The 20,939-nt window shown below is 45.4% G+C and overlaps 1 pseudogene; it reads right to left on the bottom strand.

Annotated features, from left to right (window-relative positions):
• Positions 1–482: 482 nt before the first annotated feature.
• Positions 483–2,996, bottom strand: LOC115317765 (annotated as a pseudogene).
• Positions 2,997–20,939: the final 17,943 nt, after the last annotated feature.

Below are 20,939 nucleotides of genomic sequence, written 5' to 3'. Positions count from 1 at the left end.
TCTAGGTAGTTCAAGACACTGCCCAGGATAGTTTTTCTTCTCGCAGTCTCCCCGGCCGGGTTGAGCCAATCTTGAAGCATGGGTGATCGGTAACAACAATTCTTTCCCAGGGTGGGAGGTGATCCGGGATCCTTGCTTCATCTTCGTAGTTTCTATCTAGTAGCTCGCCAATGCAGCGTCCGCAAAAATTAAGTAGGGAACACACTCGTAGAGCTTCTCTAGCTTGGTGTTCCTCGGAAGGCCCGAAATGCACCTTCGTGCCTTGTTTAGGAGGGTTTCCAATTTTGCCATGTGTTTCTTCTGTAGCCTGTAGAGCCCCGACCCATACAGCATCTTGGATAAGAGTGCCGCCTGTACCATGGTTCGGGCAATACGCTCTACGATTTCTCCGAGCTTGCTTGCTACTCTTCTAATTATCGATAGCCCTTGTTTCCATGTGCTCGTAATCTTCCTCATCCACGTTGTGGGGTTAAGGCTGGAGTTCAGATGAATTCCAAGAATTGTGTGTTCTTCGGTTTTGTTAATCTTGTCTCCATCAAAGGTGAGGTCTGGTGTAACATCTTCCCATCCGTGGCCGAACACCATAATTTGGTCTTCTCCGCAGAGGGTGCAATGCCGGATTCTTTGAGGAATTCCTCGATTGTGGCTAGTCCTCGCTGCAATGTTTCATTTGTTCTGAATTCGTTCCTGTGAGGGTCCAGATGGTGACTTCATCAACATATATCGCAAAAAAAAAAGTATTTCGGTTTCTTCAAGCTCCCATGAGAAGGGAGCCATAGCTAATTTAAAGAGAGCTGGCGATAGTACCGAACCTTGCGGTACCCCTCTTCTGTTTTCCTTGGTGTTACTCTCATTAGTTCCTGCCTTGATATTGTATTTCCTACCCTGGAAGGAAGGTTTTTGCTAAGTTTAGCGGTCTTCTGACAATGCCTTGGTCCTTTAGGGTTCTGATTATCATGGTGTGGGGTAGCAAGTAGAACGCTTTTTTTTATATGTACTGTCACGAGCATCTTCATCTGAGGGTGTTTTGGCTTGAATTTTAGGATGTCTTCCCTGATAAGCAGCAGGCTGTCATGCGTTCCAAGATTTTTCCTAAACCCAGTTTGGGCAGGGTGGTATATGTCGAGCTTATCTGTTAGCCAGCCAATTCCCATGAGCGTTATCCTTTCGACCAACGTGCATAAGACAGACGTAAGCGATGTTGTCACGTGTTTTGAGGTTTGTCAGGAGCCTTGCCAGCCTTTGGGATCGGCATGACCTATGACAGCTTCCGTTTTTCGGGCATTACTCCGATCCTCCAAATCTTATTGATTTCCTCTAGAAGGATTTCTTTCGTTTGATCAGGGAGATTCTTGAGCATGCTGTTGCTTATGGCATTTGGCCCAGCGGCACTTAGAGTCTTGCCCTTTTCAATCGCCGCCCCCATTTCCCACGTTGTGAAGTTCGCGTTGTAATGTTCCTCATCGTTGACCATCCCCGGTTCATAGATGGTTTCGCTAGGAACTTGTTGCGGTTGCGGAAAGAAAACGTCACCTGTCTCTTCCGGTGCCTCTTCTATAGTTTTGTCGCTGCTGAGTGCAATGTTTGTTACTGTGTTGGTTTCTTTTCTTTTGCCCAGCATAGAGTTGCATATCGACAACATTTTGGCGAGCGACGTGTGTTCGTTAAAGGGTTCGCAAAGATCCTGCCAGTTGGTCTGGTTCAACTTGCTTGCATATATATGTGCCTCTTTTGCCAGCTGGTTGGCTGCCTGGAGATCTTTCCTCTTTCTTTCGGCTCTATACGTGTTCAGGTGTTTCACTCTTTTTTGTCTCAATGACAACAGTCTGATGTCTGGAGTGGGACCATTTACATCGATGAGTGTCCTTATTTAGCTTTTTTGAGTTGCTTCCCGGAGCGCGTGCGTGAATTCGTTGATATCGTGAATTTGGTACTCAGTACATACCGCCAATGTGAACGTGCTCCAGATGACTGTTTTCGATTCTCTCTTGCGTTTGTCGGCTCCATTTTCTTTTACGCCTACTGTAATGCGGTAATGGTCACTGCCCCATGTGTCCTTTTCCCTTCTTCATTCTGCCACGGTGAAGTTTGTGGTGATGGTGTGATCTGGTGTGGAATCTTTTTGCCGCTCGCTCTGTCCAACTCGAGTGCGCTCTCGTGCATCATTGAGTGGCGTGAGCCCCGCGCCGCTGTACTCCTCGTAAATGTCGTGTCCCTTTTTTGTCTCATCATCATGCCCCAGTCGCTGTGCCTCGCATTGAAATCACCACCGATGACTGTATGGTGGTCATGGAAGTCTCTCATCACCTGGCTCATCCACCTATCGTCGTCGTCTACGTTCGTCAATCTGTAGTATGCGGATATTTAGGATAATTTTCTTCAGCCCAATAGTGGTTCGCACCGCCACCACCACTTGCGTTTTTGTACACCAGATTGATGTATTTAGGTCTTGAAAAGACCGCAGCTTGCTCCTTGATTGTCGGAACTCCTCCTCGTACGTGCACAATTGATGGGGAGTGAAATCCCCGGTAGCCTCTTAACCCTATTTTCTTGTCGCCAACTTCTTGGACTAACACAGCGTCCCTTGGTTCGTCGTTCAGCTTCATATTGAGTTCCGCTTTTTTAGTAATAAGGCCTTTACAGTTCCACTGAAGTATATTAAATGTCGTAGTCTTATTAGCACGAGCATTAGTGGGCTTACGCTGCATGCTGAGTTGGTAGTTGCATGTTCTGCGCGTTGAGTTGTGCTTGTACTTGAACGTGCCCGAGGCTGATTCAAATTGCTGGAGTAATTGTTGTATGACCGTCTGCATTTGTTGTCGGTGCTGTTGGAGAGCATGCTCAAGGGCTTGTATTTCTTCCCCTACGCCGCTCTTCATCTGTGTCGGTACACGTTCTCGCTGCTGTGCCAAGAGGACAGGAATCGCCTGCCTCTGTTCCTGTCGTTGTTGCACTGCATGTCTACGCTGCTGTTCGGCTTGTCGTTTCTCTTGCATAGTTCCGCCTATCTCTGCTGACGAAGCATTTCTTCCTCCTGTATTCTCTTTTCAATTCGTACCCGCATCGTCTCGATGCGCCTCTCCTTCTCGATAAGACGTTTCTGATTTCATCCAATTCCTTGCACATTTCGTTAAGCTGTTCTTCTTCTGTCAAGTTCGAAGAGTTTACTTCGTGGCTTTTGTAAGGCCGCGTCAGTTCGCCTTTCGGTTGAAGGGATTCTTGGTGCGCCTGCTTACCCGGCGTGCCCTGCGACAACTGCTCGAGCGGAGAGAATTCATCTAAGTTTTGAAGCGATGAGAATCGGTTCCAGTTGATTCTACTTTGCATTGTTTCACTCGTGCGTGGTGGTGTGGCGACCTTCTTGGTTTGCGTCAGCGGCGCCTTTTCTCTCTTCTGAATACGCGTATCTGCATTTTTCTTGGCCAGGCAGGGTTTGGACACTTGTTTCAGTAAGAAAACCACAAGGTAACTGTCAAAACCTTGTGTTAAGCTGGGGTGCACGCAATCTGACAGTGGCTTATTGCAGAGAAGGATAACTCAGCTTTCGGTTGCACGTCAAAAGATCTGCAGGTGTTCCAAATGTATTCTCAGTTCTTCGCTGGGGCTGGCCAGATGCCCGTCGGTGGTTTGGCACGTTTAACCCCAAAATTTTCTTAAAACCACGTCATAGACGATGAGCACGTAGGATTCTCCGGATGTGTTTCACGGTAAAGACTGCGGCTGTATAAGCTGCCGCGGCAACGGCAGCCGTACGAAGTCTTTCATATACAGAAAACGTTTTGTTACAGTACACTTACTTTTCTTTCGTCGATCATCTGGTATAGACGCTTTTGCTGTTTACAAACATGAACTGCCGCTTGCGTGCCAAGTCGGTCGCACCGTCTTTGCAAGCCTGTTGAGCTTGCTTATATGACCAGTGCTAGAAAGCATAAATGCTACACGGAAAACAAAGTTAGGGATTTTAACGAGGGCCTTTGGCTGTACAATACTACATATCGGAGGAGGCAAGTTGGTTAACAAGAATATTCGAAACATTTTAACAGATCGCGCACTCCTTCTTTCTTTTGGTGTTCACCCGGAGAATTGGGGGTTAACCGTTTCATCTACATTTCAAGCAGCGGTGTTTAGGCGGCCTCGTTGCTATGGCAACTCGTCGTTTATTCTTTTTATAAACCGTAAGTTTCCTCGCACGTAAAAAAACTGGAGCACGTCCTAATGGCGTTTGCCAAAAAAAAAAAAAAAAAAAAAAAAAGAACGGTCTGTTGTGCAGTGGTTGCAGGTGGTACCTCAGCTTCGTTGTTCAACCATTTTCACAGCCTGGATCGGAGCCTTAATCGTTTTTTACACAACTACAGCACCTAGCGGAGGACGTAAACACTTTGGAAGAAATAATTTTTATTTTCGTCATGTTTTGCATTGATTGCATTATCATCATAATCTTATAATGCAAGTCATTCAACCTCGTTGGTGATAGACCTGTGGCAGCTGGTAAAACACGTTTGCTCTACTGACGTCTAACTCCTGGTTAGCTCAGTTGGTAAAGCGCTCTAGTGGAAATGGAAAGGTACCTGGTTCTATACCAGGACCAGGCGGATTTTTTTCAGTCGCGCACCAGTCGCCTAGCTGTGTTTGGAGATTTGTGTTTTTCATTTGCCCCTTTGTTTCCCTTCACCAGGGATATTTATCATTATTTTTGTCATCTGTTTGAAACCCTCGTCTCAGAAAGAAAGTTCTGACAATTAGTTAGTGCTTCGTAGCGGAATTCCGAAGAGGAATCGCACCCCATAGGTTCAGACACGCCTCGGACAGTTAAATACTTGTGCACGCGCTCATCGCTGTTCTCGGAAAGTGCATATACATAAAATTTAAACATATTCTTTTCTCAATTCTAATATTTTTACTCTGTTTACGAACACTACTGCCGTTGCCCACACCAGGTGCTGCGGGCAATAGGCGCGCACATAAACGAGCTTAGCTCGGTGTGACGCATCTGCACACATTCCCCACGCCGACAAGGACACCACCGCAGCGGGGTCACGTGGGAGCCAACAGCTGGTCTTTCACACTGTGTTAAAAAAAAAAGAGACAGCGACTTTTATCTTTATAGTCTTATAATGCTTTGCGTGCATTATTGGGGACGGGGGGGGGGGGGGGGGAGGCGATCGTTGAAATTTGATTAGAAGTCATTAAACGTTCGTATAGGGGGAGTTAGGAACTTGCATATTTTTGTGATTTTCCGGTGGCTCAATTTGAAAAGGAAACAGGCCTGGTAAAAACGTCACGTGACGGCAGTTTTCTTTTCTAAATTTGGCGAAAAAACTGAATTGATGTATACGAGTCTGGTGACGTGAAGTTACGTGACATTAATTTCGCCGCCAAATTTAGCGGGGAAACTGAATCGGCGTATTTATTTATTTATTGAGGTTACCTGCATCGCCTTGGAGGCATTATTGCAGGGAGAGGTTTACAAAGAACAGTTCAGCTGAAAACACAGATGGAAACACATTTCCGTTAAGCATGTTCCATTCTAATGCAGTTCGAACAAAATATGATTTACAACAAGAGCTAATGGTTGCAACCTTGTATTGGTGGTCCACTCTTTCCGACACGTAGAAAGGACATCGAATGTAATTTTCTTTACTGATGCAAGTTTTATCATTATAAAGACAGTAGAAAAATTTTAGTCTTAGATTTTTTTCGTCTGTACGACAGCGGCTGCCAGTGTAACTGTTGCTTTATGGCCGTGACGCTCGCTTTGAACCTATAAATATTTGAGACAAATCTAGCACCGCGATTTTGCACTCGTTCTAATTTATCCGATAGATGTTTAGTCTGGGGGTCCCATACTATGCATGCATATTCCAGAACTGAACGTACAAAAGAGAAATATAAAGTTTCCTTCAATTCCTTCGGGCAATGGCGAAAATTGCGACGTAGAAATCCTAACAAGCTGTTCGCCTTATTAGTAATAAAATTAATATGACTATTCCATAGTAAGTCGCTTGAGAAAATAACACCAAGATAACGAATATTTTCTTTTCTTTCGAGTTGTTGAGTGTTAACCGTATAGCCCATATTTTCTCTGACTTGCTTTTTCCTTGAAAATCTAACCATTTTGCATTTTTTCTAGGGACTTCAATTTTACCTCGAACTTTAATGGGGAAACCGAATTGTTATATAGGTAACATGACCTTAATTTTCCCGATAAATTTAGCGGGGAAACTGAATTGGTCCGTAGGCCTCGTGATGGTCAGCTGACGTGATATCAACTACAAACGTCAGTTCATTCACCGTCGACATGTGGTGTACAAGAGAGGCGTGTTAAACACAAGATTGCAACTGAAAAAGGAAACCGTCGAGGGGTACGTCACTTCTCTTCGTGGACTTTCCACTACGTGCAACTATGAACTACTGAAGGAAGAATTGATCCGCGACAGGCTGATGGTTTCTCTTCGGGACTTCGGAAAAACTTCAACTGGATCGTGATGTGAAACAAGGCCATCGCTGCTGCGCGACAATCTGAAGTGATTCGAAGCAACACGTGGAACTCCGGATGACAAAAGAAAAGGATTCCAACGTTTACCACATAGCAGCCAAGACTGGGACAGCATCAGGACCTGCTCGGCGAGAAGCCAAACGTTCAAATGTTCGAACTCTTTCTAAGACGACCGCGGCACCCAAGCCAAAAGGCAAACCTTGGCGGTGGTGTCGTCGAGAAGCTCGCCCGAGGAGTGTGTGCCAGGTTAAGAATGCAAGCAGCAACAGGTGTCAGAAATAGGGACATTTTGCAACAGTCTGCAAATCTTAAAGAAATGTGACCTCTCTCGCTCACTCACAAGGATTCGTAGGAGCTGCAGCTTCTTCTCGAAGAGCAAAATGGGACATCGAAATATTGGATTACAAAACTCCTGTTGTTTTTTTAATAGACACTGCAGCAAATAAAACGGTGTTTTCAGCTGCCATCTTTCAAAAGGTCTTCACAAAGTGGCACAAGCTCTCCGAGCCCCAACGCCGACTTCATGATCCAGATGGACGACCCCTCAAAGTTATGGGATTAGCTTGGATGAAGCGCAACTGCCGTGGGCAACAAGCACTCGAAGAAGTTTATATCGTGAAAGGACTTCATAAACCCCTCCTGGTTTAAGCCAGCTATCGAAAAGTTTCGACTTTGCCTTCAAATATGCATGACTGCGAACAAAGCTTGTAAAGCGAAGAAAGATTTCTCTCATCTCTTTCAAGGGCTGGAATTTCTCGAAGGTGCCCACGTTCTCAAGCTGAAACCTCACACGACGCCGTTTGCTATCGCATCACCGAGAAGAGTACCGCTTTCGCTGTATTGTGAAACGCAGAAAGAGCTAGAAAGCACGCAGTTTCAGGGTGTCATCTCTCCTTTAGAAAAACCTACTGAATGGTGCGCGCCGATGGTCATCGTCCCTAAACCGTCAGGCAAAATTCGCATTTGTGCCGATCTCACAAAACTAAACAAGCACACTGATTGTGAATATCACCCCATCTCTTCAGTGGAGCACACGCTGGGAGGCCTAGCGGGAGCCAAGTACTTTTCAAAGCTGGACGCAAGTTTTGAGTTCGGGCAGATCTCTTTAGAAAGGAGTCACGACCCCTGACGAGATTCATCACTCTGATTGGAAGATTTTGTTTAAATCGCCTACAATTCGGAATTACGTCGGCTCCGGAATATTTTCAGAAACGCATTACACAACTTTTCCAGATAATGGAACGAGTACTTTGTCATATGGACGATGTCTTGATATGGGCGCCATCGTACGAGCAATCAGAGAAACGTCTGCGAGAAGTCGTCCGGCGACTCTCATCAGCAGGACTCACGCTCAACGATGATAAATGCGTCTTTCGAGTCAAAAGTATCAAGGTTCTTGGTTATCAAGTAGACAGCGATGGTGTCCGTCCTGACGAGACGATCGTCAACGCAGCGAAACAGATGCCCATACCGTCTTAAAAGCAAGAAGTCAAGCGCGTCCTAGGTATGGCGACATATCTAGGACAGCAATGCCAGTATCTGCACAAGGATGCACACAGCGTTAGAACGATGCATTCCTAAGCTGTTTCCATGTCCACTTAATTACTTATTAAAACTGCTTTGCGTTGCTTGTTAAAAGTGATGATGGTGTGTGGAAGTGAAGGTTCGTTAATTTTCTTACGATTGCGTCAGGAACCCGATTACCGAGAACGTCGATGGTCTGCGGATGTTGGTGGTTATAAAAATGACTGACAGGACTCCATTAGGGAGAGAAAAATAAAAAGAAACGTCTTTTTACAGTACAGATTGAATCGTTGCCCGACCGACGTTCTTCACGGCCCTCGCGCGTCCTTTTTTCTTTTCTTTCTCCATGTCTCCTTAAGCCACAGCCGCGTCGCTCACTTTAAAGGCATCACTGAGCAAAAAGCAAGACGAAACCGAAACCCTGCGCATGTCGCGCCTTTGGATTTACGGTTGTCGTTTACGTTGACCTTCACAGTGGACATGGAAACAGCTTAGGAATGCATCATTCTAACGCTGTGCGCATCCTTGTGCAGATACTGGCATCGCTGTCCTTCCTACGGCTTTGGTCATCGTCGCTTCAACCAGTCATCGCCACCCCGTCAGCAAATAGTCAAGTGTTGCTTGGCTTTCCGGACAACATCGTCGGCGGGACCTTCGGTGTTCCCGCAGATTGGCCGCAGCATGTCTTCACTCCGTTTGAGAAGGTTTCCGCATCGACATCGTCATCGTCACTCGCCGATGGCCTGGCTTTAAAACCGTGGAGCACCCTTGGATACTTCGGTAGGCATGGAAACAGCTTAGGAGCGCATTGTTCTAACGCTGTTTGCATCCTTGTGCAGTTTGGTTCTGTTCCATCATTACACGCTAAGACTAACAACTAACAACCATTGACTCTTGCTGTTTCCGTGCCCAAGTGTTTTTTGTGCATTACTTCTAGAGTGTTTTCATGTTTAGAGGTCACTGTTATTGCTGTCTGGCGACGTAGAGCTTAACCCCGGCCCCATGACTTAAGCCCAAACGATGCAACTAGCTGATTCGCACAGGTTACTGCAAGACCTTAGTACTCGTGCCATATAGTCACAGGAGGTCAGAACAGTTTATTAAAAACCGTAAAAGAAATAAAAAACAGCACTCCATTCAAGCAAAAATAACGAATTTGGAAGTCGACTGCTTCTTATTGAAGGTAAGACTTCTGCGCTTGAAATAGTCGACCACGACCTTCAAGAGATGCAGGGCGTCACTGAAGCTCTGCGGAACGATAACGTTAACTTACTCGAGCGTCTTAATGACCTGGAAGATCGTTCACGACGTGATAACCTTATTATTCATGGTCTTCCCGATGTTGCGTCAGAAACATGGGCGGAAAGTGAAATGAAAGTTCTCGAGCTTAAATTCCGTTCCCTTCAGCTCCAGGTTACTCCAGATTGCATGGAGCGCGCACGTCGAATCGGCTCTTTTAATCCTACCAAAAGTCGCCGGCTAGTTATTAAGTTTTTTTCCTTGGAGGTCAAGGACAAGGTACTCTACTCGCGACTAAAATTAAAAGGGAGCACGACATATAGCACTAACGATTTTTCTCCTGCTACTCGTATTGCCAGAAAAAAAAACGAATTTAGTAAAGCCACAAGTTGCCTGACCAGCTGAGGTAAAACAAACTTCATGTCAAGAAAAGGTACTACATGTACAACGCGACTACTGATACGGTTTTCGAGCTCGGTTCTGCCCCCGATATGCGCGCGAGAGATAACACAGAGATTGTAACAACCAGGGATGGGCAGTATTTCAAATACTTTGTGTAGTTTGCATTTGTATTTAATTACAAATTGGGTAATGTATTTGACGTGTGTATTTAAATACTAAAACGTGGGTATTTCAAATACAATTGTAATTAAATACAATTCTGTGGGCAAAAATACATCCCTCAAATTTATTGTCACTGTCCAGAGCAGGAAGAAAACTACGTTCTGCACTGATTGCAGTGTCTCTCAATCAAGCACAAGCGTTTAGTGACTTTGTGATTACTGTGCTAGTCCAGGGCAAGAATAGTGACGAAATCGACGTTCACAGGCAGACTGCCTAAATAAGTGCCTGTGAGAACTTGTGATGCTTTCCAGCCTGATTTCCATCCATACTAGAGCGCAGCTCTTAGGCGCCCGTTTCCGGCTTGAGCGGCGTCGCCGTCGCCGTCGTCGTAACCTCGCGGTGCATTATGGGTAAATTTCCCCGCTAAATCTAGCGAAAAAATTTCCCCGCTAAATCTAGCGGAATATTTTCCCCTCTAAATTTAGCGGAAAAATTTCCCCCCTAAATCTAGCGGAAAAATTTCTCCGCTAAACAGCGGAAAAATTTCCCCGCTAAACCTGGCGGAAACATTTTCCCGCTAAATCTAGCGAAAAAATTTCCCCACTAAATCTAGCGGAAAAAATTCTCTTCAGGTCAGGTGACCCCCCGAGGTCATGTGACCCCCGTGGTCAAGTGACACCCCCAGGTCACGTGACCCCCACGTGACCTTGGCGAGGGGGTCATGTGACCCTTCCAAGGTCACGTGACGACCCCTCCCCCCCCCCGATAACACGTGAACCTCAGTACCCTTCCCTCCTCCTCAAGAGCTGCGCTCTAATTCGACGTTACAGGGAATTGTAAACGGCTTTCATTTTTTTTGCCTGGAACATTCCAAACGTCTGGGTCTTCCAGATTTTCGTAACTTGTGTGAGTTGCAGCAATAAAAAATTATCTAGCTAGTGCTGCGCGTTTTGGTCGTCTCGGTTCTTTGTTGGTCTATACCAAAATGTAATCGACAAAAAAGCTGCTTGAAGCTCTGTACTTTTTTCACCTATTACGTCCAAGCGCATTACATTTTTTGTGATTATATTTCTATTACGTTACTAGAGCCTCGCACACCAACTCCCGAGTGTGCGATGCAAAATTAAAATGAGATACCCAGAAACCCGTTGCAGGTGCCCTGAAGTCGCTGACGCAAATTTTGAGGAATGTATTTGGAAAAGTATTTGGAGGAGACCGAATACATTTGGTTGTATTTGTATCTTGTACTTAAATGCTTTATTGGAAATGTAATTAGATTTGTGTTTAAATACATTTTTGACGAAGTATTTTGTATTTGTATTTCGATACATATTTGCACGTATTTTGCCCATCCCTGGCTACAACTAAACTAACACCTGCATCATCATTACGAGTTCCGAGGAGTGAGGGTCATACTGATAAAAGCAAACATTTATCAGTACTTTTTTTGTAATATACGGAGTGTTTTACGTCATAGGGATGACTTGTGCTCTCTTGTAGACTCATCCAGTGCTGATATTGTGGTTTTAACCGAAATGTGGCTTTCCTCTTGTGTTAAAAATTCCGAAATATTTTGTTGTGAAAAAAAAAATGAAAGCCGTTTACAACTCCCTCTAACGCCGAATTAGAGCGCAGCTCTTGAGGAGGAGGAGGGAAGGGTACTGAGGTCCACGTGTTATCGGGGGAGGGGTGGTCACGTGACCTTGGAGGGGTCACATGACCCCCTCGCCAAGGTCATGTGGGGGTCACGTGACCTCGGGGGGTCACCTGACCTGAAGAGAAATTTTTCCGCTACATTTAGCGGGAAATTTTTCCGCTAGATTTAGTGGGGAAATTTTTTCGCTAGATTTAGCGGGGAAATGTTTCCGCTAGATTTAGCGGGGAAATTTTTCCGCTAGATTTAGCGGGAAATTTGTCCGCTAGATTTAGCGGGGAAATTATTCCGCTAGATTTAGCGGGGAAATTTTTCTGCTAGATTTACAGGGGAACTTTTTCCGCTAGATATAGCGGGGAAATTATTCCGCTAGATTTAGCGGGGAAATTTTTCCGTTAGATTTAGCGGGGAAATTATTCCGCTAGATTTAGCGGGGAAATTTTTCCGCTAGATTTAGCGGGGAAATTATTCCGCTAGATTTAGCGGGGAAATTTTTCCGCTAGATTTAGCGGGGAAATTTACCCATAATGCACCGCGCGGTTACGCCGACGGCGACGGCGACGCCGACGCCGCTCAAGCCGGGAACGGGCGCCAAAGAGCTGCGCTCTAAAACGTTTCCAAGTTTATCGTTGCGATGGAGGCGAAAGAACTGTTGGAGGTGTGTTAATCGAAATTGCAAGTCATATTAAATCATTTTGTGTGTGGCTGAGTAGCGAATTGGAAATAACATGGGTTTGTTTGCATTTGAATCACCAGAAAGTTATTTTGGGCGTATGCTATCGTCCGCCATCTAACAACCATTTCTTTGTTACCACATTTCATGGCGCAATAAACTCATTATTGATGCACTTTCCATCTGTTCCAATCATTATTTTGAGTGACTTTAACTACCAAACTATAGTTCGGACTGGCTTCCACGCTTACAGTGACTCATTTTCACCAGACGCGACTGACTTCATAAACTTATTTAACGATTTCAGCTTCAGTCAATTGGTGACTCCTCCTACTAGAATTACCCATACAACAGCCAACATAGTGGATCTAATTTTAACATCGTCACCTTCTTTAATATCTTCAATTAGCATCATGCAGGGCATAAGTGATCATTCAATAATACATTTTGTCATCAATGTTCCTGTTAGAAATGTTCCAAAGAATCAGAAAAAATACGCGACTATGCTAAAGGTAACTTCATGGCAATTAACTGCAAACTTTCACTTTTTCTTGATGATTACTTGCCGCTGTTTTTGGAACGCTCAATTCATAAAAATTAGGAGTTATTTAAAATGCAGGCTGTGCATCTTACTAATACATATATGCCTTTGAGCAGTATTTCCGTTTTCCCGCAATCACCATGGTTTAACACCACATTAAAAAAGCTTTCTAACAAGAAAAAACAAAAATTTTGAGCAGATAAATTTTCAAACGTTTACTCTAAATGGTGTGCATACCATATTGCTGCCAATAATTATAAAAGTGATATTGAAAATGCAAAGGCTACTTATTTTAATGTAACTTTACCATCACTTTTAACAAGCAACCCAAAGCAGTTTTGGAATGTAATTAATCGAAATGAAAAATCGTCAATATCTTTTTTTGGATCTTCAGGAAATGCTGTGCCTTTCAGTGAGTGTGCCCTTGTTTTGAACTCCACCTTTGTCGCTTCATTTTCAGACGTTAACGTGTCATCTTTACTTCCATTTAAACGTACTGTATTTGTACCTATGTACCCGGTTGCTATTGATGCTTGTTTGATTGTTAATGTAATCGATAATTTAAAAATATCGTGTTCTGCGGGAGTCGATGCTATTAATTCAAAATTTTTAAAAAGAACCAAATGATATTCTTCTATAAAACTTTCTAAACTATTTAATCAGTCTCTTAATTGTGGATGTTTACCTGACGACTGGAAGGTGGGAAAAGTGGTGCCGATACACAAAACGGGTGATCAACATTCTCCTTCTAATTACCGCCCCATATCACTGACAATCATCCCTTGCAAAATCCTTGAACACATCATTTGTTCGCATTTCGTAAACTTATTGGAGTCTAATAACTTCTTTTCTCCCGCCCAAAACGGTTTTCGCAAGTAATTTTTGTGTGAAACAAAGCTACTAACTTTCACTAACGACATTCACCTTATTCTTGATCGAAGTTCCCAAGCTGACTGCGTATTCCTCGATTTCGCTAAAGCATTTGATAAGGGATCACATAGTCTACTACTTCATAAACTACGCAAACTCAGTATTGATTCCGGTACATTATCTTGGATTCACACCTTCCTAACTAACCGGTCTCAGTTTATATTTGCGAATGACACGTCATCTCCTTCAGCTTCTGTGACGACCGGGGTGCCGCAGGGTTCTGTACTGGGCCCTCTTCTTTTTTTTTTTTATAGAAGTCAATGACTTACCCTTCTGTGTTTCATCTTCAATTAGCTTGTTTGCTGACGACAGTGTTATATATCGTGAAGTGAATAACAAATCCGATGTTTCTTCTCATCAGTGTGACCTTGACCGTGTATCTGAACGGTATGACTCATGGCATATGCAGCTTAACACTGTGGTCAATTTGCCTTGCTGCATACCCGACCCGGAGGAATAACATGGAGCCAACGGTTTCAAAAACAAGAAACTACATTTAATGGGACATGGACGAGACGATTAACATGGTTACCAGCAGCGCCTGAGTCCAGGCAGCGAATCCCTGTACGCCGCCTCTGATCTGCCTTATCAAGGCTGCGCATACGATGTGCGCGTGGCTGGCGTGACGTCGCCGCCACGCGGGAAAAGTTCGGCACCTTCGCCTCGCACTCGGGCAACTGGGCTGGGAAGCCGCCAGGGTGCCCACAACTCATAGAAAAAAAGGAATGCACGTTCCGTTTAACTGTTCTGTTAAACTTCGTGTTCCTCGTGAAAATAGGCGCCACAATGTCTGGAGGTTAGATCTGTGAAATGAACCAATATACTACTTTTCGTTTTTATTTGATCAAAGAAGAAAACAAAAAAACCAATGTTCACGAAGCCTAGAAGTTGGAAAGACATTTGAGTCATTCTACGTCTATCATATTGTTGCCTGTTCTTCCTGCCCCCTAAAAGTATTAGGTGGCTTCCCACCAGGTTTAATTAGCTAATTATGGTTACGGTAAAAAAAGAAGTCTTGTTTACAAGAGAAGGCTTTTTTTGTTTACTTAAAAAAATGCACCAATAAGCACGAACTCCTTCTTCTGCAACACGTGTAAGGAGATTTTCTTTTTCTTTTTTTTACAGCGAACTTGTGTATGACTGGTTGGTCGGATTTTTTCGTCAACATCGACAAAACCGTAGTCGACACATAAAATAGTTGACAGAAAACCTATGGTATGAGAAACGTTGATTGGGCTAAGGTACAACTGGCAGATACACTAAGGTAGGGCCAGATGGGGCAGGGATGTTGGGCTGTCGGGGTAGAATCTAATTATATGTCGTCTCCCAGGCCGGTCTTCTCTAGGTAGTTCAAGACACTGCCCAGGATAATTTTTCTTCTCGCAGTCTCCCCGACCGGGTTGAGCCACTCTTGAAGCGTGGGTGACCGGCAACAACAATTCTTTCCCAGGGTGGGAGGTGATCCGGGATCCTTCCTTCATCTTCGTAGTTTCTATCTAGTAGCTCGCCAATGCAGCGTCCGCAAAAATTAGGTAGGGAACACACTCGTGGAGCTTCTCTAGCTTGGTGTTCCTCGGAAGGCCCGAAATGCACCTTCGTGCCTTGTTTAGGAGGGTTTCCAATTTTGCCATGTGTTTCTTTTGTAGCCTGTAGAGCCCCGACCCATACAGCATCTTGGATATGAGTGCCGCCTGTACCATGGTTCGGGCAATACGCTCTCCGATTTCTCCGAGCTTGCTTGCTACTGTTCTAATTATCGATAGCCCTTGTTTCCATGTGCTCGTAATCTTCCTCATCCACGTTGTGGGGTTAAGGCTGGAGTTCAGATTAATTCCAAGAATTGTGTGTTCTTCGATTTTGTTAGTCTTGTCTATTTTGTAAATTTATCTGGGAGTGTTGATGGTTCTCACTCTTGCAGCTATATTCAAAGGAGAAACTGCAATTCTATTTTTTAGAGCAAATTGTCAGCCCGGAAGTCAGTAATGTGGTAATGCAATTAAAGAATAGCACCTGTTGTGATGCTGACGGAATTCAGGTTTGTTCAATTATCGAGATAATCGCTCCAGTTTTACCGAACATATTTAATCTCTTTTTTGAAGCAAGTGGATTTCATAGACGAATGCAATAAGCAAAACACTCTCTAGGCAGTCATATGCCCCTTTTTATATTGCCAGACAAGCCGTTTATTTAGCTAGTTGGCAAAAAAAATAAATAAAAGACAGGCCAAAAACTGCCGACTTTTTTTTTTCTCGCGTTTTAAGGTTAATTTAATTGAACAATACTTCGTGAGAATGTAGAGCAATTCTTGTAGTCGAGCTGTCACATAACGCATACTTCTCTATTTTTGCGATCTTTCTATTAAAACCGAGAATCGAAAGAGAAAAAAAAAAAAGAAAAAAACGTTTGCAAATGTGTTTTTAATAAATTTTGAATTGTTGCATCCTTGACGTCACAATCCGAGCTCTTATTTTCCCATCAGCGGTTGTTTTTCCACCTCCTCGCGCGACTGTTTGAAACTTGGACGCTTGAAGAGGCTTTGCGATCGGTCCCCTTGCCGGACGCCGGGCTGCCTTTTCGGATCGGTATCTTCTGTGCACGGGAAGGCTCCTGGCAGATGTGCACGGGAAGGCTCCTGGCCGCAATTTCGCCTTACGCAGTTTTTTTGTTCACGCGCGCGATAGGAGCCACCATGTAGGTCACAACTACTTGAAAAACACACACACACACATATATATTCATATATTACAGAATAAATCGCTCACCAGTCTGCGCCTTTTGCACGCTGGTGCTGGTGAGAGGTCCAGGTGAAGGGTCGGGACTGAGCCCTCATCGAGGCGTTTTTTCTTTCTCTCGAAGCCCGGTTTCTTCGAAACCTCCGACGACGCGAAGGACTGTGCGCAGAAGTGCTCGGGACACACACGATCAAGCCGACGTAGTAGCTTCGCGTTAGCGCGCAGTCGAAGGGCTTCCAGCCAGCGACTTCGAACGGTATCCTTGCCAGGTAGACGATGACAGGAAACACCCGCATCCCGGTGCGTACGGGTGCAACCACACACGAGACACTTCATCGGAGCCAACTAACCAGATGTAACCTAAAGTCCGTTTCGCCACAGGCTCATCGCGGTTAATGGTTTGCACCGTCCCGTTGCCGCACTTCACTCGAACAGCGGGAAGTTTGTTACAACACTAAAAGCAAATAAAGGTTCTGCTAGCTCCTTTTACTGCTTTTAGTTGCCCGGGACCGGGAGCGCACGAGTGAAAATGCGATGCGCGTTGTCTGCACGGATCACTTGTCGTCTGCTTGCGATGATGGGTCGCGGACGCCGCTGGGAGGCGCGCATGAACGACGAGGCATAAACGAGGCGTTATTTTCGCCCTTTTGAAATTTAATTTCCAACTTTATTAGCTGTATAACGAAGACTTTTTAAAGAAATAAAGACGGTTAATGAAATGATATACTTTATTTCACTTCAAAATACCTGGGACGGTTCTCGCCAATCACGAATTCCAGTGAATGTGACGTATAGTGAAATCGAGCGCCGTTATGCGCGCGCATTCAGCACCTCTCGGTGCCGCCGTCGGACGAGGTGTTTCCGAGTTGTCAAATTAAAATATGATGCGCTAATACTTTCAAACTCTTTCGTTGTCCCTTGGGGTTCCGGGACCACTAGAGTGCAGAAACCGCAAAAAAAAGTAGACGCTCGAATACTGGTGGAGGGCCCCTTTAAACAAGACGACAAGCAATTGGTGTCACGGGCTCAGGGCTACACAGCCCTTGCTACCACGTGGACAATGAAATATGCTTCGCCGAGTCCTCCATTGCCTTCCTCAACCAAGCACCTGACAGGACCAGGTATCTGGCAAAATTTGAAAGCACTTTTCCAGCATGGAGACATATCCTTTCTGCCGTCTCTGTGATGTAGTCCATTGCGTGGCATACCTCTTTTTCACCTAAGCACCTTTCTTTGAACTTCGGGTCGAGCAAATCTGCGGCCGCATGTGCTGGACGGCAAATGAAGTTGCGTCGCTCACGCAGAATTTTTGCTACTCTTTCCTTTTCGCCTTTTATCAAGGCAGAGTTTGGGAGGGACTCTTCGACTTGTCTTGTTGCTTTGAACATAATCTCATGGACGTATGAGAGAACAGCACTGTCTGACTCAGCCTCTGAAATAGCACGACCTCTGTCACACGTTCAGCCTGTGTAACACCTGGGAGGTGCTTGGCACATCTCGCCAAAAAGTAGTCTTCATCTAATATTGTCCTTTTTATTTCCCTGCTCACTTGAAGCTTCGCAGCGATCACAGTTTTCTTTAAAGCTTGTTTGTTCTTGAGTAGGCCTTTCAGTGACAACAAAATACCCGGCCAGCGAGTTTCAGTTGGTAGTTTTAATGTGGTCTGGTTTCCAGCATAGTATTCTTCTTGCCTCTTAGCAAAGTGAGCAGCAACCACAGGAGAGTTTCTGATATACCACTACTTGAATACAGCCATGAACCTGTAGCAACTTCTTGCAATGTCACCAGTTTGAGCATGTCCGACAGCAACAAGTTTAGTCTATGAGCACAGCATTCAAGAGTAGTGATGCTACGATAGCGCATACTGACGATTGTCCACGCGGCCTTCGTGTTGCTTGCATTGTCGGTACCAAGAGCGAAAACCTTGTTGGTTCCAATTTTCTCCGCAACCTTCAAAATCTCTTCCGCGATGTGGTCTCGTGTGCCTGTGATCTTCCGATTCCACGGCGCTGTAGAAAATAGTCTTTGGTATAGCCACCACAAAGTTCAAGATGCTCTCGCCCGGTACATTATATGTCCAGCTCTTTGTGCACGCACAGTGACGCAAAGAGCGGCGTTGACGTTTTCTCCCACCTGTGTTATCATTCGGGCGTACTCGGCCTCCAAAAGTCGTCCACCTAAAGAATGCCTGGAAGGCGTCACGAATGTGGGCCTGAGGAGCTTGAGCGCTTCTCGCCAGCATCTGTTTTTTGTAACCGATAAAGGCGTTCCACTGGCATGCATCGCTCGAGTCAGCGCCTCATCAAGCTTGCTTTGTCACTCTCGCGTCATTCTGTCAACGAACGCCTCTATCGAAGTTCGCTGCTTGGCATACCTGTCGGCCACATTCTGAGAGCTTGGGCTTTCATTTCCCACAGGTGCTCGCTCGGTTCGCAAGACTTCCACAGATGGGCTCTTGGACCGACGTGCCCCAGACTCTGATCTTGTCGAGCCGTCCGAGTCTGCAGACCCGATGTCTTGGGGCCACTTCGGACACCTTGCGATATGCTCCCGCAAGCGGGTTGCGTTGGAAATTTGGTATTTGGCACAGCAAAACCTTCACATCGCTGGCCCCTTATCACTGTTTAGCACGTCAAAGTTCTCCAAAACGTTGGAGCGTGGCTCACCATGACGCACAGCTCACAGTTTTAACGCATCTACGGCGAAAGTCCATACTCAAAAACGATGCGCGCGAGGTTTCGGAGGGGCTGGGCGAGCTAAAGTGATATGGCTGCCTCGACTGCCCGTCGTGCGCACGAACGGCTCTCACGACGGGAACGAATAACTGCGCAGGTGCTATCAGTTGTTGCCATATGAGTAGTCAAAGCTCAGATAAATTGACAAAAGTTGTCGTAGACGCTAAAAAAGTTCATATAATACAATAGTCCACCGTAAGATTGGCGAAAATATCTTGCGGTAGTGTACCTATGTCGATATATTTCGAAACATTACTGAATTATAGCTGTTGAGAAAATTTTTCAAATGTTTCCGAAATTTCCGGAAAAAATTGTTTTTTTCGTTGTTTTTTTCCGGCCTTCAAAATTGCCGGAAATTTTACATCTCTAGTCAGGGGTACGTCAGTTGCGCGGTGATGAGGTTATGCAAAAAAGGCCTAATGCTTCGCCTGCAGCAAGCGCTCGTTGCTTTTCGGTGTAAAAATGCTTGAATTCGAACTATAGTTGGTTTGACAATATGTGGCACGCTGCGCAGCGAGGTTACGTTAAAACAAACCTGAAAACTCTAATACGATGTGGTACACAGGAAAGTGTCTAAGACAATGGTAAACCGCGTTGTTAGTCTGCGCTTTGACACGTACGTGGTGTTCCTTTCTGGCTATCACATCCTCTTACGGTTTACGTGTATTGTTCAGCGTAATTTCGCAGCGCAGCATACCTCACGTTAGGGAGTTTTAGCGAATATAGTTTTTCGGCCACACGGTTCCGAAATCACGAACGGTGCAGCTCGTCCGTTCCGTGCAGCCGTACGTGAAATTTGGCATATTTTAGCGAATCATGAAACTGGCGCAACCGTGTAAATGATGATGATGATTCTGTTTGACCGGTGGTGCCATATTCTTGTAAATATGTGAAACATTTTGATGATTGTATTTGATCGGTGGCGCCATCATCTAGTAAACATGTGAAACATGCTGCAACGTGTAAATCCGTGACGGCTCGTGTTTCCGGCGTACGACTGATGTAAACAAAACGGCCGACGTAACATTTGCCGGTGAGAATTTCAAGATGTGTGAAGCTAGACAGAGTAAAAAGTATCTGGACGACCGTAAAGGTATGTAGTGTGTCTTCATCATCTTGAACTTGAACTGTCATTCACGTTGTGTGCAGTCGAACCAAATAATTTCGTCTGCTCGCGGTCTCCGCGGCAGCTAGTCTGCCCGCAGATCGCAAGAATTGACTAGCATGCGCAGTTTACAGCATTCGCGATTGCTTACCATTGTGAGCAGTCCTCGAAATGATTTGGTTCAACCTCTCAAATGAAACAGACTTACAGGATGGCCAAATCGCCTCCCGCTGTCCTAAGCCTAAAGGGCTGTTTATACTCCGTCTTAACGTCAACGAGCGCACGCGCTCGTTCACGCTCGCTGACGCTCTCTGCGAACGGGGTGTCTATACTCCAACGTCAAGTCGAACGCGGCGCCGCGCTAAGCAGCTCGACGCGCGACGTCGTAGCTTGCGACGGACTTGGACATGCTCTACGTTCGACGTTGGACGTCGGTGCCGCCGACGCAGGCTATCCCAGAAGCCCTCGCGCGAATGCCGCATTCGGGAATCCGGTTGGCGGGGTCGTCGGGGCCAGTCGGAGTGTTGTGCGAGATGCTCATTTCTGGGATCTGAACCTGTCGTTCTTGCTGCGTGTCGTGTGCTGTTGTCGTGTTCCAATGTTGGTGTGCGTAATTAACGTTCATGCGCTTGACTGAGCGATTGTGTGCGTGGACGTGGACCGCTCCGAGGATTCTCGATTCGGTTCGATTCTCGATAGGCCTATCGACCTAACGAGCCGGTGGTGGTGGGCCGTGGTGTTGGGGT

Source organism: Ixodes scapularis, unplaced genomic scaffold (assembly GCF_016920785.2).
Source record: "Ixodes scapularis isolate PalLabHiFi unplaced genomic scaffold, ASM1692078v2 PGA_scaffold6__148_contigs__length_123643588, whole genome shotgun sequence".
In the NCBI taxonomy this organism is placed as follows: Eukaryota; Metazoa; Arthropoda; class Arachnida; order Ixodida; family Ixodidae; genus Ixodes; species Ixodes scapularis.
Note: the sequence above shows the minus strand (reverse complement) of the source record. Positions and strands in the feature narration are given on the sequence as shown.